General features: G+C 44.0%; 1 long non-coding RNA gene across 1 annotated transcript in view; it reads right to left on the minus strand.

Moving 5' to 3' along the window:
• LOC137548667 (uncharacterized) overlaps positions 1 to 15,782 on the minus strand; it is a 154,980-nt gene that overhangs the window by 54,507 nt on the left and 84,691 nt on the right. The window contains exon 2 of the long non-coding RNA XR_011026733.1: positions 2,178 to 2,273. This is a non-coding gene — a long non-coding RNA (uncharacterized lncRNA). The remainder of the gene's footprint in view (positions 1 to 2,177; positions 2,274 to 15,782) is intronic.

The raw sequence follows: 15,782 nt of genomic DNA on the forward strand, positions 1-15,782 counted from the left end.
CGCTCTGAAAAATGTGGTTTTCCAGATTTTGTTACAGTAGCTGTTCAGTAACAGCTCTACTGTAACAATATATGAAATCTATTACACACAAACGCTTCAAAAAACACTAGTCCTGCTTGGAAAAATCTCTCTAAACATGCCTAGAATCGCTCTGAAAATCTGCTTCAAAAACCTCTAGCGGTTTGCGAATCTGCTAGAGGTTTTTGGTGTGCACTGGCCCTAAGGCAGATCAGCAGAAACACTTTGCTCAGAAGTGGTTGAAAACCAAATGGATATATTGTAAGCATGCTGTGCTTTCAAATGAGCTTATCTGGCATCTCTGCCATGGTAGTCAGGTGACACTGGAGAGAGATCAAATTACAACTTGTGATTATAGACAAATAAGGGGGAATTAGACAGGCCAAACTCTATATACATACAAGTTGAATTTCTCTCTGTTTTCCTTCTTTCTGTGCAATAGCTTAGGGCCATGAGACACATGATGGGGAATTAGACAGGCTAAACTCCCTGTAAGCATACCGGGTGCTTTTCTCTCTTTCTGTCCTGCGCAGCCTTCTGTTTTCCTTCTGTCCTGCGCAAGAGCACAGATCCATTTTAAGTTAAAGTCCAGTCCCGCTGATGACGTCACGCCACATACCATACCGCCACCAATTGGCCCCTGGCCTGCCGGGATCCAGGAGGAAGCAGAGAGAAAATGGGGATGCCGGTGGCCGGCAGAAGAGTCCTGGAGTCCCGCGCTGATCGCCACATGGGACAGGTCAGCTGCAGGGCTCTGTTTTTAGCTACCGCTCCTATCATGAAATTATTACCCCCAGCTAAGCTCGGAATTACCGCCAGAGAGGTTTAAGTCTGTCCAGTCTCCATTGCAGTTCACACACATTTTAAAATGTGCGTTATGCAACTGACCACTGTGAATCCAGCCTGAAGCTGTAGGGACCGCCTACCTTGCTGCATGGTTAATTTGTTGCCCAAGGCAGCAGCAATAGTTGACAGCAGGACCTAATGCATTTTTTTCTCTTTCTCCTAAGTTTCCTCCTAGGTGATAACTTTTCATCTTCTCTTTAATATAACTATACAGCATTTTTCAATTAAAAAAATTACCAAAAGTTGTAGAGAAAGTACTATCAAAATGATTTTGTGTATTTTCTTACTTTCTGTAGAGTGTGCAGTGTACCAGAGATGTCAGCTAATAAAGATTTTTTACTTACTTGGGGCTTCCTCCAGCCCCATAAGCATGGATGCGTCTCTCTGTCATTCCACGTGCCTCTGTTTAAGTGGCAATCAGCTTCGGTATTCGGCTCAGTGATGTCAGTCAGGGGCAAGCGCAGAAGATCCCGGCTGATGTCACTGAGTCACAATGGACCTGACTGAGCCAAATACTAGTGGATTGCCACGTAATGGAGTCACACGGGAGGACAAAGAGGGATGCATCCATGCTTATGGGGCTGGAGGAAGCCTCGGGTAAGTAAAAAATATCTTTTAATAGCTGACATCTCTAGGTTTCTTTAAAAAGGCTTTTTGACAAGGTGTGAAAATATCAACTTAGAGAAAACTAAGGAGTAAAAAAGTGAATTGCATATAGCCCCAGGTGTTGAAAAAGAGTAACAAATGACTTTCAACAAATTTTGACGCTCTGCCAGCTTCTATTATTAACACTGTCAGTGTTCTTGCCAGACATTTTTTCCAGCTGGGTGGCATGAAAAAGTAGCCGGGTGGAGCAAGATGAGACTGCAGGGCCAGTGCTTCTGTGCGCAACTCTGCTTACAGAATAGGAGAAGGTGAGCTGATAACAGCTGGGTGCTCACCAAAACTAGCTGGGTGGAGCACCCGGCTAAAAGAGCCTGGGGAGAACACTGACTGTAGTATGACTTTGTTTTATATGCCCATAAAAACAAAGTAATCAGGCTGAAGTAATGTTGATCAACAATCCTAGCAATATATAGCACTTTATCTGAATTAAAGTACAAATGCAGTTTTCCTGTAAAATTTGAACAAGCCCAACCAGACAAGAAAGAGAGTTCTGAATATCTGAAACTGCTCTAGAGAAAGCTTCAGCCATGCATGAGTAAAGAATTCTATGGACTTAGCAGCTTCCCCACCGCTGCTACGCATATCTACGCCTCTTAGAAGTTTGCTTGTGCACCAGGGGGCGTAGATATGTGCATTTGTTTATTTACCTGTCTGCTCAAGATCGGGTGCGTGCTCCCGCTCGCCTTCATCGCATTCCTGCCGTTCTGTGAATGGGAATGTGTTCCCAAAGCCGATCAAAGTGCCTGTAGTGAATAAAAGCTGGCATAAGGGAGATGCCGGTATTCATGCACAAAGTGACAGTAGATAACACCTACACATAACTTCAGCACACAGGAAAAGTGTGGTGTCATCTTGTGGCCAAAAAGTAAAAGTACAGATAGATCTATCCTATCTATCTATCTTATCTACCTACCTACCTAACTAACTACTTGGGGACCTAAGCCCATTTAAAAAACGGGCTCTAGGTCTGTCCCGCATGTCAGAGCGCATGCATATCCACCCAGCATGCCCGCCGCACGCCTGCCTTCCGCACCAACAGCCGCCTGCCCCCCTGTCCTCCTCCTGTCCCAACATATGCGCAGTAGCGCAAAACCACGGACTGGAAGAGGATGACGCAGGGACACTATGGGTTTTATTATATAGGCTATGGCCCGGCATTGCCCAGGTATGTATTTGGCTGGTGTCGGCTCCGCCCACTTTTCTAACCCTAACACACAATTACTCAATGACCTAGTTTGTGAGCTTTGCAGTGTTTGGCATCAATAATTTGCAGCACACCAGCTCTCTTTATTTAGGAGCAAATCAAATTTTCTTTACAACTATATACCATATATACTCGCATGCAAGCCAGATTTTTGACCCCCCAAAAGTGGCCCAAAAGTTGGGGGGTCGGCTTGCATGCGAGTCATGTGTCCACTGCATCTCTCCCCCCTCCCCGAGTGTCTCCGCAGATGTGTGCATAGTAAAGTGGCTTCATTTGCTTACCGGCGAGCCGCCAACAATATTTCGTAACTGAAATCCATAGAGATCTCGTCTCTATGATACTTGCGTCATGCAAGGAGCCACTAGAAGGCGTCATAGAGACGAGACCTCAATGGACTTCTGTTACGGAGTAATGTCGGCGGCTTGCAAATGACGCCAATTTACTATGCATACATCTGCGGAGACAATCGGGTGGGGGTGGGGGGAGAGATGCAGTGGACACATAGGACACATCAAAGCTGCCAGACATTCATGTATTCATGTCTGGCAGCACGCTGGGGGGGGGGGGGGGGATAACATGGCCACCTGCTTGAATGTGGAGCATTAAAAAGTGAGCGCATGACTGGGGGGATCAGGCGACTGTTATTGCCTATGTTTTTATTTTACATTAAGGTGGGTGCTTCACTCCAGCATTTTCTACCCCCGGCTTGCGGGTCAATCATTTTTTCCTGGTTTTTCAGGTAAAAGTTGGGGGGTCGGCTTGCTTGCAGGTCGGCTTACATGCGAGCATATACGGTAATATATTCCTTTACAGCTATATATTTATTCCAGAATAATTTATTTCGCCAATTACAAATGGAGTTTTTATTTTTTACCCGGAATTGGTTTTGCTCATACAGGTTCTGGAAGGAAGGGGGGATAATGTCTGAGAGCCAAGAGCCGAGGCTGCTATACTTACATACACACCACACACACAGGTTTTTTAACAAGAAATGACAGGTGTCTCCTAAAAGATAAGACAATGTACAAGAGACAGTATTGTGGAAAAAAAAACATTTCTCAGCTTTTATTTATATTTGAGCAAAAAGTGTCCAGTTCAAAATTATTCATACCCTCACATAGGGCGTGATAACCTTTGCACCGCCGAGTTAGCACCGTTTTGTGCATTTTATCGCGCGCAAAGTCCCGTGCGCAAAGTCTTGCGCGCGCAATCGCGCAATGCCACATGTTTCACGCGAGTTTCTTCTTATCACACCTAAACTGAGTTTAGGCGTGATAAAGGGCTTTTCACTGGCGTGCAAAGTGTTTGCACCGCTTTGTGAATCAGGCCCAAACTGTCACAGTCTGTGGGAAAATCCAAAGTTCTATAGCATTCCCTTATTAATTGGGAACAGCTGTTTTTCACCTGTTAAGTTGAACAAAACAGCAACTCTTAATTGGTACGATTGCTGCTTCCTCTTGCAAAAGTCTGCCTTTCAATCTGTGACTGCAATCATTATCTTCATGTTAATTGGTACGTTTCCTGCATACATTGCTACTAAGATTGTTTAATATAAATGTAAGTAGTTCAGGAATGTTTGTAAATTCCCATATTACATCCTGTAAATCCTTGTGTTCCAGCCCAGTGACCACCAATTATTTATTGCAGTAGGCCTGGTTTTTGGTAGCTACTCCCATCCCCAGCTGAACTGTTTTCCCAATTTCTAATTGAGAATCACTTCCATTTCAGCCATGGCAGCTATCATACCTATTTAAACGCTGCAAGAAGGTCACTTGTGGCCTAGGTCATTTGGTGCCATTTATTACAAAGTGCTTTGCAACAACTTACCAAGAATTTACGAAGAATTCACCCAGGAATTCGAACAGGATTCAACAGCCACAGGATTCTGCTGGAAACAACTACTCTGCATCCAGAACTGCCTCCAATGCTCTTGCTCAAAATGCCACTGCTGGACATATGTTGCACGGAAGCGGGAAAAAAGGGCGCAGGCAGCTAGTGGACAAAAAGGGCGCCGCCATTCACTCTCATAATAAATAACGTTTAATGGGCGCCGAGCAGGAAAAAAGGGCACCGGAGATAAATAACGTTTACAAACGGCGCCCAGAGATTTTTAATGATTTATAACTGTGCTTGTGGTGATTAACGTTTATAAAATGCACCCGTGCCGAATAACGTTTATAAAAATACTAAACATATTTATCTTATTTAACTAATTAAAACATTATTTAAAGTTTTGTCCCTTACTGTTTGTAAAACATTATTATTCACAAAATAAAGCGATCAGTATGTAACGTAAATTGCAATATATTTTTTGCAGCCACAATTAGTAAAACATTATTATCCACATAATGAAGCGATCAGTAAGGGGGGTGGTTAGCGTTAGGCACCACCAGGGGGGTCTTAGGTTTAGGCACCACCAGGGGGGGTCTTAGGTTTAGGCACCACCAGGGGGGTCTTAGGTTTAGGCACCACCAGGGGGGTCTTAGGTTTAGGCACCACCAGGGGGGTCTTAGGTTTAGGCACCACCAGGGGGGTCTAGGGGTTAGGGATAGGTACAGGGAGGGTTCTGTGTGAGAGTAGGCTTAGGTATAGTTTTAGTAAAATTTTAGTAATACTTACTAATGTTTTACAACACTTATTACGAACGTACTTCTATTTATATCATCGTTATAAAGAATATTTTCAGATTTTATTATAAGAACAAACCATAAATGAAGGTTATTCACAATAATATACAATTATAACAATTAAACATATATTATCATTTTTTTTAATAAACTTAATTATAAGTTTCACTTTTGAAACAGGGAAGATTAACGTTTTCACAATTGCCGATTTCATAAATATTATTTAATGATTTATAATTTTGTAAAACATTATTTGTAAACTAAATATAGCACACTATTTTTATAAACGCTATTAATGATTAATTAGCGTTTATACCCCGCGCCCTTTTTGTCCGGGCGCCCTTTTTGTACGTACACATGTTGCACAACCAAGTAGACTCTTTATGTACACAGGATTGCTTGCACTAACCGCATACTCCTATGAACTGTTTAGGGGTTGGAAATTTCCTGCTGATAATCATTGACACTTACCATGCTTACTGCAATTTTTCTTATGTTCTGCCTGTCTGCAAACATCTACAAGTTGCATTGCAATATGCATCCTCCCAGTGTACCACACTCCATATTCATTTCACCTGCTCTGCTTTTCTCACCTTATTCAGCTTCGCATGAACTGTTAGCTCTCTTGAAATCTCTCTCTCCCTCCAGCAGCTCAAAACCCCACAAACATTTAAATCTCATTCACATTTGCTTACTCTCCTACTCTTAAGGTGCGTACACACATGCGACTATAGTCGTTTGTAACGATCGTTCCCCGATCTTTACCAACGACGATCGTTACAAAAAACGAACCACCGACTATTAAGGCAAACGACGAACGAGCCAAATCGCTACAAAAGAAAGTTCTGTCTCGGCGGATTTAAACCAACGACGATCGTTTGCAAAAGTAGTACATCGTTGGAAACGATCGTTCGTACTAGGCTTGACATGCGCATTTCACTATTTCTCCATGGAACTTCTCATTTTTATGCGCAGGCGCAATAGTTGCTTTCTGTGATGTAACGTTCGTTCTAACGATCAGATCGTTACACACATTTTAAAACTACCTTTACTTAGGTCGTTCTTTCATCAATTAAAAGTTCGTTCGTCGTTCTTAACGAACGATCGTTGTCGCATGTGTGTACGTAGCATTACTTGCAGCTGGTGATATATCACCTAAAGGTTCGTATACACGTCCGATAAAGATCGTTCGTTACGAACGATCCGTGACGTTTACACGATATTCAAATTAGACCGAAAAGATTGTTCGTAATGAACGATTGTGTACACACGTGAACGATATAAGTATAAAGTACTGAACGACGAACGATAAAAAAATGCGTGCGCAAACGGAAGTAACGTTATGACAGGCAATAAGAACATGCGTACTACTCCACAGATAATCATTATCGGACGATCTTTGTACACACTTCAATGATTGAACGATTATCTTTCTAAAAAATCCACCGGGTTGGATCGGCCGGATTGAACAATAATGGTCGTTATCGTCCAAAAAAACGATCGTTGGAAAATTTGGAGCGCACGTTTATCGGTCCGATTGTCGTTATCGTTCGTTTTCGAACGATCGTTATCGTACGTGTGTACTCAGCTTAACCCTGGGCCACAGCCTGCTGCCAGACAAGCATCCCCTGCTGACCCGCTTCACAGCTCTCTGTCCACAAATAACTTCAACATCCATCCTCGCCCCAACCTTATTTCCATCCATGGCACTCACAAACACATGCTCCCCCTACCCTGCGGTCTCTGGAATGCCAGATCCGTCCGCAATAAACTTACAGCGGTCCACGACCTCTTCCTCTCCAAATCCTTCATCATCCTCGCACGCACGGAGACATGGCTCACCCCCTCTGACTCTGCCGCAGAGGCTGCCCTCTCCTACGGGGGCTTCACCTCAGTCACACCCCCAGACCAGTCAACAGGCCAGGGGAAGGGGTGGGTCTGCTCCTCTCCCCATCCTGCACATTCCGTGTCCTCACTCCACCTTCCTCCCTACAATTCACAACATTTGAGGCCCACACTATCCACCTCTACAATCCCCTCCCAGCCATTGTTGCAGTCTTATACCGTCCTCCGGGCTCCACACGACAATTTTACGACAACCTTGCCTTTTGGCTCCCACGCATCCTCTCCTCTGACCTTCCCACCATCATCCTTGGGGATTTCAATATGAACCCAAGAACTCTGTTGTGATCTGGCTACTCACCATAGCCAACTCACATGGCCTAGTAGAACACACCAACGCCCCCACTCACCCCCACTCACACTGCAGGTCACACTGTCAACCTTATATTCACTAAATCCACCACCATTGCAGACCTTGACATTGCACCATTTCCACCCTCAGACCATTACCTTCTCACCTTCAACCTCCTCAAGGAAGGCACCTTCAAACTACCTGCCCACCCACCTGGTCGATGGCAGCGAGACCTACGCAAGCTCAACCCTGGCGTCCTTGCTGACTCCCTCCATGCCCTCTCCTCCAATCTCTCCACCCTAACCTGTCCTAATCTTGCTGCAGCTCAGTATCACCAAACACTCTCATCAGCCCTACAGAAAGCTGATCCGCCAATATTCGGCCGCAACCGACTCCCTAACCCCCAGCCCTGGCACACTACCCATACTCGCAAGCTCCAGAGGGAAACCCGTGCCATTGAATGAAAATGGAGGAAAACTCGACTAAACCAGGATTTCCTACAGTACAAGACTAACCTGCTGCAGTTCCACACTGCCCTTGCTCATGCGAAGCAGGAATACTTTACCAAGCTAATCGGAGCACAAGCTTCCAATGCCTGGCGTCTTTTTGGCACCTTCAACTCCCTGCTTAACCCCTCCCCCCCCCTCCACCTTCCGTTTCCTCCCTCTCTGCCACAGATTTAGCCACCAACTTCACCAACAAAATAGTCTCCATCTGTCAGGAAATATCCAATCTCCAATTTTCACCTCCCACCCGCTCACAACCAACTCCTCCTCCACCCTATCCTCCTCTCACCTCCTTCACTCCTACCATTGAGGAAGTCAACCACCTACTGCAGACTTCCCATACCACTACCTCCCCTCTTGACCCTAACCCTGTTTAACCTCTCCCTGTCCACAGGCACCTTCCCCTCAGACTTCAAGCAGGCCACAGTATTGCCCCTGCTCAAGAAACCCTCCCTCAACCCCTCGCTACCCTCCAACTACCGCCCGATCTCCCTCCTCCCCTTTGCCTCAAAACTCCTTGAGCGTCTGGTTCACAAACGCCTGACCCAGTACCTCAATGCCAACTCACTACTAGACCCACTGCAATCTGGATTTCGGCCTGTCTACTCAACCGAAACGGCTCTCACCAAAGTGGTCAATGACCTGTCCTTAGCTAAAGCTGAACGTAAATACAACATTCTCCTCCTCCTTGACCTTTCAGCAGCTTTTGATACAGTAGATCATCCCCTGCTCCTCCAGTCCCTCCTGTCCATGGACATTCACGATCTCGCCCTGACCTGGCTTTTATGCTACCTCTCTAACTTTACGACCTCCTTCAATGAGTCTTCGTCCACCCCCAACCACCTCTCAGTGGGAGTCCCCCAAGGCCCGGGCCTTGGCCCCCTACTGTTCTCCCTATACACATCCTCCATTGGCAAGGTTATCTCCTCCATGAGTTTTAACTATCATCTGTATGCAGATGACACCCAAATCTACCTCCACACCCCTGACATATCCACCACTACCATGGACAAGGTCTCCTCTTGCCTATCTGCCATCTCCTCCTGGATGTCCGCTAGGTTCCTGAAACAAAATCTAGACAAAACGGAATTTATGATCTTTCCACCCCGGTCATCCCTGGACCTCCCAGATGTGCAGGTCACTGTTAACCACACTACCATTCACCCTAGCTCTCAAGCCCGCTGTCTGGGTGTCACCCTGGACTCCACACTCTCCTTCACTCCCCACATCCAAAACCTCACAAAGTCCTGCAACTTCCACCTTCGTAACATCTGTAAGATTCGCCCTTTCCTGACCTCTGCCACCACCAAACTCCTCATCCATGCCCTCATTTCCCGCCTCGACTACTGCAATGCCCTTCTGTCTGGTCTCCCTATGACCCGAATAGCCCCACTGCAGTCCATCATGAATGCGGCAGCCAGAATTATCCGCTCCTCCAGGGCGGCTCCCCTCCATGAATCCCTCCACTGGCTTCCTATCCAGTCCAGAATCAGGTTCAAGATATTGTGTCTGACCTACAAATCTCATAACATAAACTGTTGGGCAGCACCAGTATCAATAATAGCTAAGCTCATTCAATAAAAAATAATACCTAATTGTGTGTGCAGAAAGGATTCACAAAAACCAATATGCCAAACCAACCACAGAAATGAATCCCCCATGTACCGCACCACACCAATGTATCAAATATAAAGAGCTTTATTGTTTACATAATTGCACAAAGAAATATAAAAACAATTAAAAAACAATCTCCAGGCTGACACTGGTAATTTTAAGGCAATGGCTATAATAAATAACAATGATGAATGAATAAATGGAATGATAAAGCCCAACCCTTCACTCAACCACAATAATCCATGAGTAGAAACACGGATGAGAAAAGTGACACGTGCAAAAGTGCATAGAAGCCACTCCTGAAATAACAGTCAGGAGTGGTAATAAAGTGCATAAAGTGTGAAAGTAAGAAGTGAGTTGGCAGCGCTGAAACAGTAGGATAACCAAACAGTGTTGTGACAATGCAAAGGAGAAATGAATGGATATGAACCCAAACCAATGATGTGCAGAAGGAGGACTCGCCGAGTAACGGACTGGAGGAGGAAGGGTGGTGTCAGCCAAGGAGAAACAGCCTTCGCGATTCGCCGCTTATAGCGGCTTCTACCGGGCATACTGAACGCCTATGCGTCCCCCGTATAAATAGGAAGTGCGTAGTCGGAAGGGGCGGGTCAAACCAGTCACAGCGTACGTGGCCACGTACACTGAGACGCAAAGGTCGCGTTCGCATGGAACGCACCTTCCGTTTCATCACACTACAGTCAAGTCTAGGGGGCAGGGCGTAGTCTTGGCAACTAAATACAATATACAAATATCTGAAGCGCGCAAGTGCGCTGAGCTGCATAGATGAAAGAAAGAGCCCAAAGCAGATAGGAGAGGAGCTGACCAGATAGAACAAACACACATGCTCAAGTTTTTTACACAATTATATCAACACATAATCAAAAGTTTATATATATACACATATATATACATATCCAATCACAGATCCTCATAAATTTTACAGAATATTTTTACAAGTATTGCACGCACCATCAATAATGAACAAACAAGCTAATCTAGCTCCGAGGTATAGATACTGAAGATCTCTAGTGGTGCAAAATATATAACACACATAACAAAGAATAGATAAAAATCCAGCCATTACATTTATAATTACAATCTCCAAAGTGAAATGGGACCACACAACTTAGAATACACTTAGTAACAAGGACTAATCTTGCAAGGACAAACAGGCCCATCGGTCCCATGGTTTAGATCCAGATGCTTGTCACGGAGTTCCAATCCAATCTTTCTCAGAAATCTGATTATAATATTACTTAAAATAAACAGAAAGAAAAAACAAAATAAATATGAGAAGAGAGGGATTTTCCAACAATTAGGGCCAATGTTGACATGATACCCTTAGATATCCCAACAACATCAATTCAATGGTGAAATGTGTTCAAAATATAACTCAATACCAGTCCCAAATGCCCAGTGAGAGGTGCAGACCACAGCCATGGGGGGTCACCTCACCAAAGACTCCCCCCATAGCAAGAGAGAATCCATACGTTTACATGAGATATAATATCAACGCATGAACATGCCTACTCACCAAGCACGTCCAACGTATACAAAGCATGCTGACACACATGTCGGTATTGAGAGAAAATACACAATAGAGGGGAAATGTGTCGTAAGAGAATTCCCCAGAAAGCCCACAACGGAGGGTCACAGTGATCAACACACACCCATCAGTGAAGATATCCCAAAAATGTAAAGTCATCATTTAGACCCACCGGTGCTCTAGTATTTAGTTCGTAGATCCACCTAGTTTCCTGTCGAAGTAGTACCTGGGTAATATCTCCACCCCTAGAAGACAAAGAGACATGGGTTAATCCACATACTCTCCAACCCTCTGTTGTTCCCCCATGTGCTCTTAGAGCATGTTCTGCCACCGTGGTAAGAACCTTACCATCAGTGGCATCTCTCTGTGCTAGGCGAATAGTAGACATATGTTTCTGTATTCTGGTTTTTAAAGCATTCCTGGTCTGTCCCACATACCATTTCTCACAAGGGCACCTCAAAAGATACACGACACCCGTAGTTTGACAATTGATGTAATCCCTGATGTGATGTTTGAATCCATTTCGTGGACTGATTATAAACTTTGTCGGCTGCATCATCCTGCAAATGTTACATCGTCCACACGGGTAGCTCCCACCGACAATAGACCGCTTACTCCCAGTTCTTTGAAAATGGCTTCTACACAAACGGTCCTTGAGATTCGTTGCCTGTTTAGCAGTGATCGAAGGCCTGGGAGTCAAATATTGTGTTAGGATAGGGTCCGTTTTTAGTACTCCCCAATGTTTAGATAAAATGGAACGCAATCCCTGCCAATTATTATTATATGGAGTGCAGAATCTTACCACATCTTGTTGGCCTCTAGTCGTCTTCCCATACAATAAACTTTCTCTGTTCGAGTGGAGGGCTCTATTGTACGCTTTCCGTATAATTTTTTGAGGATAACCTCTCTGCATAAACCTTTCTTTTAGATCTTTGTCTTTCTTTTAGACCTTTCTTTGTCTTCTAGGGGTGGAGATATTACCCAGGTACTACTTCGACAGGAAACTCGGTGGATCTACGAACTAAATACTAGAGCACCGGTGGGTCTAAATGATGACTTTACATTTTTGTTATATCTTCACTGATGGGTGTGTGTTGATCACTGTGACCCTCCGTTGTGGGCTTTCTGGGGCATTCTCTTACGACACATTTCCCCTCTATTGTGTATTTTCTCTCAATACCGACGTGTGTCAGCATGCTTTGTATACGTTGGACGTGCTTGGTGAGTAGGCATGTTCATGCGTTGATATTATATCTCATGTAGACGTATGGATTCTCTCTTGCTATGGGGGGAGTCTTTGGTGAGGTGACCCCCCATGTGGTCTGCACCTCTCACTGGGCATTTGGGACTGGTATTGAGTTATATTTTGAACACATTTCACCATTGAATTGATGTTGTTGGGCTATCTAAGGGTATCATGTCAACATTGGCCCTAATTGTTGGAAAATCCCTCTCTTCTCATATTTATTTTGTTTTTTCTTTTTGTTTTTTGTTTTGTTTTTTCTTTCTGTTTATTTTAAGTAATATTATAATCAGATTTCTTCTCCTTCTTCAGTATCTATACCTCGGAGCTAGATTAGCTTGTTTGTTCATTATTGATGGTGCGTGCAATACTTGTAAAAATATTCTGTAAAATTTATGAGGATCTGTGATTGGATATGTGTGTATATATATGTGTATATGTATAAACTTTTGATTATGTGTTGATATAATTGTGTACAAAACTTGAGCATGTGTGTTTGTTCTATCTGGTCAGCTCCTCTCCTATCTGCTTTGGGCTCTTTCTTTCATCTATGCAGCTCAGCGCACTTGCGCGCTTCAGATATTTGTATATTGTATTTAGTTGCCATGACTACGCCCTGCCCCCTAGACTTGACTGTAGTGTGATGAAACGGAAGGTGCGTTCCATGCGAACGCGACCTTTGCGTCACAGTGTACGTGGCCACGTACGCTGTGACTGGTTTGACCCGCCCCTTCCGACTACGCACTTCCTATTTATACGGGGGACGCATAGGCGTTCAGTATGCCCGGTAGAAGCCGCTATAAGCGGCGAATCGCGAAGGCTGTTTCTCCTTGGCTGACACCACCCTTCCTCCTCCAGTCCGTTACTCGGCGAGTCCTCCTTCTGCACATCATTGGTTTGGGTTCATATCCATTCATTTCTCCTTTGCATTGTCACAACACTGTTTGGTTATCCTACTGTTTCAGCACTGCCAACTCACTTCTTACTTTCACACTTTATGCACTTTATTACCACTCCTGACTGTTATTTCAGGAGTGGCTTCTATGCACTTTTGCACGTGTCACTTTTCTCATCCGTGTTTCTACTCATGGATTATTGTGGTTGAGTGAAGGGTTGGGCTTTATCATTCCATTTATTCATTCATCATTGTTATTTATTATAGCCATTGGCTTAAATTACCAGTGTCAGCCTGGAGATTGTTTTTTAATTGTTTTTATATTTCTTTGTGCAATTATGTAAACAATAAAGCTCTTTATATTTGATACATTGGTGTGGTGCGGTACATGGGGGATTCATTTCTGTGGTTGGTTTGGCATATTGGTCTTTGTGAATCCTTTCTGCACACACAATTAGGTATTATTTTTTATTGAATGAGCTTAGCTATTATTGATACTGGTGCTGCCCAACAGTTTATGTTATGAAGTTGCTAATTGGACTTTCTTTTGGTCTTTTTCAGGGCTAGCACAGTTTGCATACGTGAGAGGACTGGAGCGGTATTGGATTGCAGTTGTTCTGGTGGTGACATACATGCACATGTAGATATATGCATATGTGTATGTGTGTGCATTTTTTCTGGGGAGAGACTTGGCCGGTTGGTCTGGGTAGCTGTCTGGCTGTGATTTGATTTGTGATTGTGGGTGATCCACATCTATTAAATTCCTTGTGCGCCTTGCCTGGAGAGTTATGGATACCCTGAATCAACTGGAAAGGGGTTGGAATTCTCAATTAAATGTTATATTTGGGGCAGCTGATATTGTGGGAGGGAGTGTACCAGAGGGGTTGTCTGAGTTTAAGAAATTATGTATTGACATCAAGAATACCCATGCGGAATATATTCGCCTTTGGTGGAATATACAAAGCTTGGAGAACTATAAAAAGGAAGGGATCTTTCCTAGGGGCCTGAGGGTCCAAATTTTTCCATCTTGGGAGGTGACCCCACAAGAGAAGAAAGAATGGGAGTGTGGCTTGGGACGGTGTTCTATTATTGTTATTGATATGCTACTGAATCATGATAAACTATTACCCGTATTGAAAACAAAAATCAGCACATTATTACAGAAGTTGAATGAGTTCGACTCTGTGGGCCTGGTACAACAGTTTCTATTGCAATTACAAACTGAGATTTCTAAAGTTGAACAAAAAACCACTGAAGGTAAAAAATCCTAATTGGCACGGGATAGAAACGACTATGCTACTGGACAGGCTTTCAGATGGAAGCATAGGGGTAACAATAAGGGTAAGAAGCATAGAAAGCGGGGACCTAGACCTGCTAGGCCTCAAGGCCCACCCCCCACAAATATTACACCTGGTATCCCTACCTATACATCCGTTTCTGAATCTAGCACGGATTTTTTAGACACGGAAAGCGAACCCGAAGGGGCGGGCGCGCTTTTAAGGGAAAGAGGAATAGGAACCTACAGAGACAACAAGAGAATCAGAGTGGAACTGAGCCCAGAACAGACAACAATCTAGATGTATTGCAGATAATCAATCTCACAGCCAGGGAGCTATCTCAGGCAGAAATAAGTGTATTACAGCGTGGCCTTTCTTTTTCTCCCAATAAAGACATGGATATTTTTGAGACGGTTAAGGATCTTTATTTGTTTTGCCGAAGACTTACCCTTAAAAAGATGTATCACAACAACACAGCCGATAAGAGAACAAGACGATTGGTTGACCTACCGGATGCAGTGGACAGACAGGTCTTTCAGGACCTTATGGCACTCCTGGGTGAAAGTGAGGGCGTAGATGAGAATACACCAGCTAGTGATAAGCGAGCAGGTAAGTTTAGACCCCAATCGGTATTTATGCCCAGTTTTTCATCTTGCCCGGCAGTCAAGGTCTTCTTTGAGTTGGTCACAAAGGATGTTGAGTGTTTAAGAGGGAATAAACATTTCAAAGACAATTTGACAAGAGAGGAATGGAGAGCTCTTAGTGATTTGTCACAATGTAAAGAGATTATTATACGAGAGGCTGATAAGGGTGGCAACGTGGTATTATGGTCGACTGAGGAATATGTAAGAGAGGCTATGAGACAATAGAAGTCTAACAGGTTTTACAAAGTTTTGAGAATGAATCCAGGGAATTTGTTTAAACAAGAGTTAGATTCTCTTCTTGATGACACTAAGGAGAGAGGTATTATCTCTCAGCGTGAGAAATTATTTCTAACAGTACAGAAACCAGTCACCCCGACTTTTTATTTACTACCCAAAATACACAAAAATCAGTTGCACCCACCCGGTAGACCTATTGTCTCCGGGATTGGTAGTCTTATTGAGAAAGCCTGTACTTTTTTGGATTTCTTTTTACAGGAACATG

The sequence above is a fragment of the Hyperolius riggenbachi genome, chromosome 1 (genome assembly GCF_040937935.1).
Source record: "Hyperolius riggenbachi isolate aHypRig1 chromosome 1, aHypRig1.pri, whole genome shotgun sequence".
NCBI lineage: Eukaryota > Metazoa > Chordata > Amphibia > Anura > Hyperoliidae > Hyperolius > Hyperolius riggenbachi.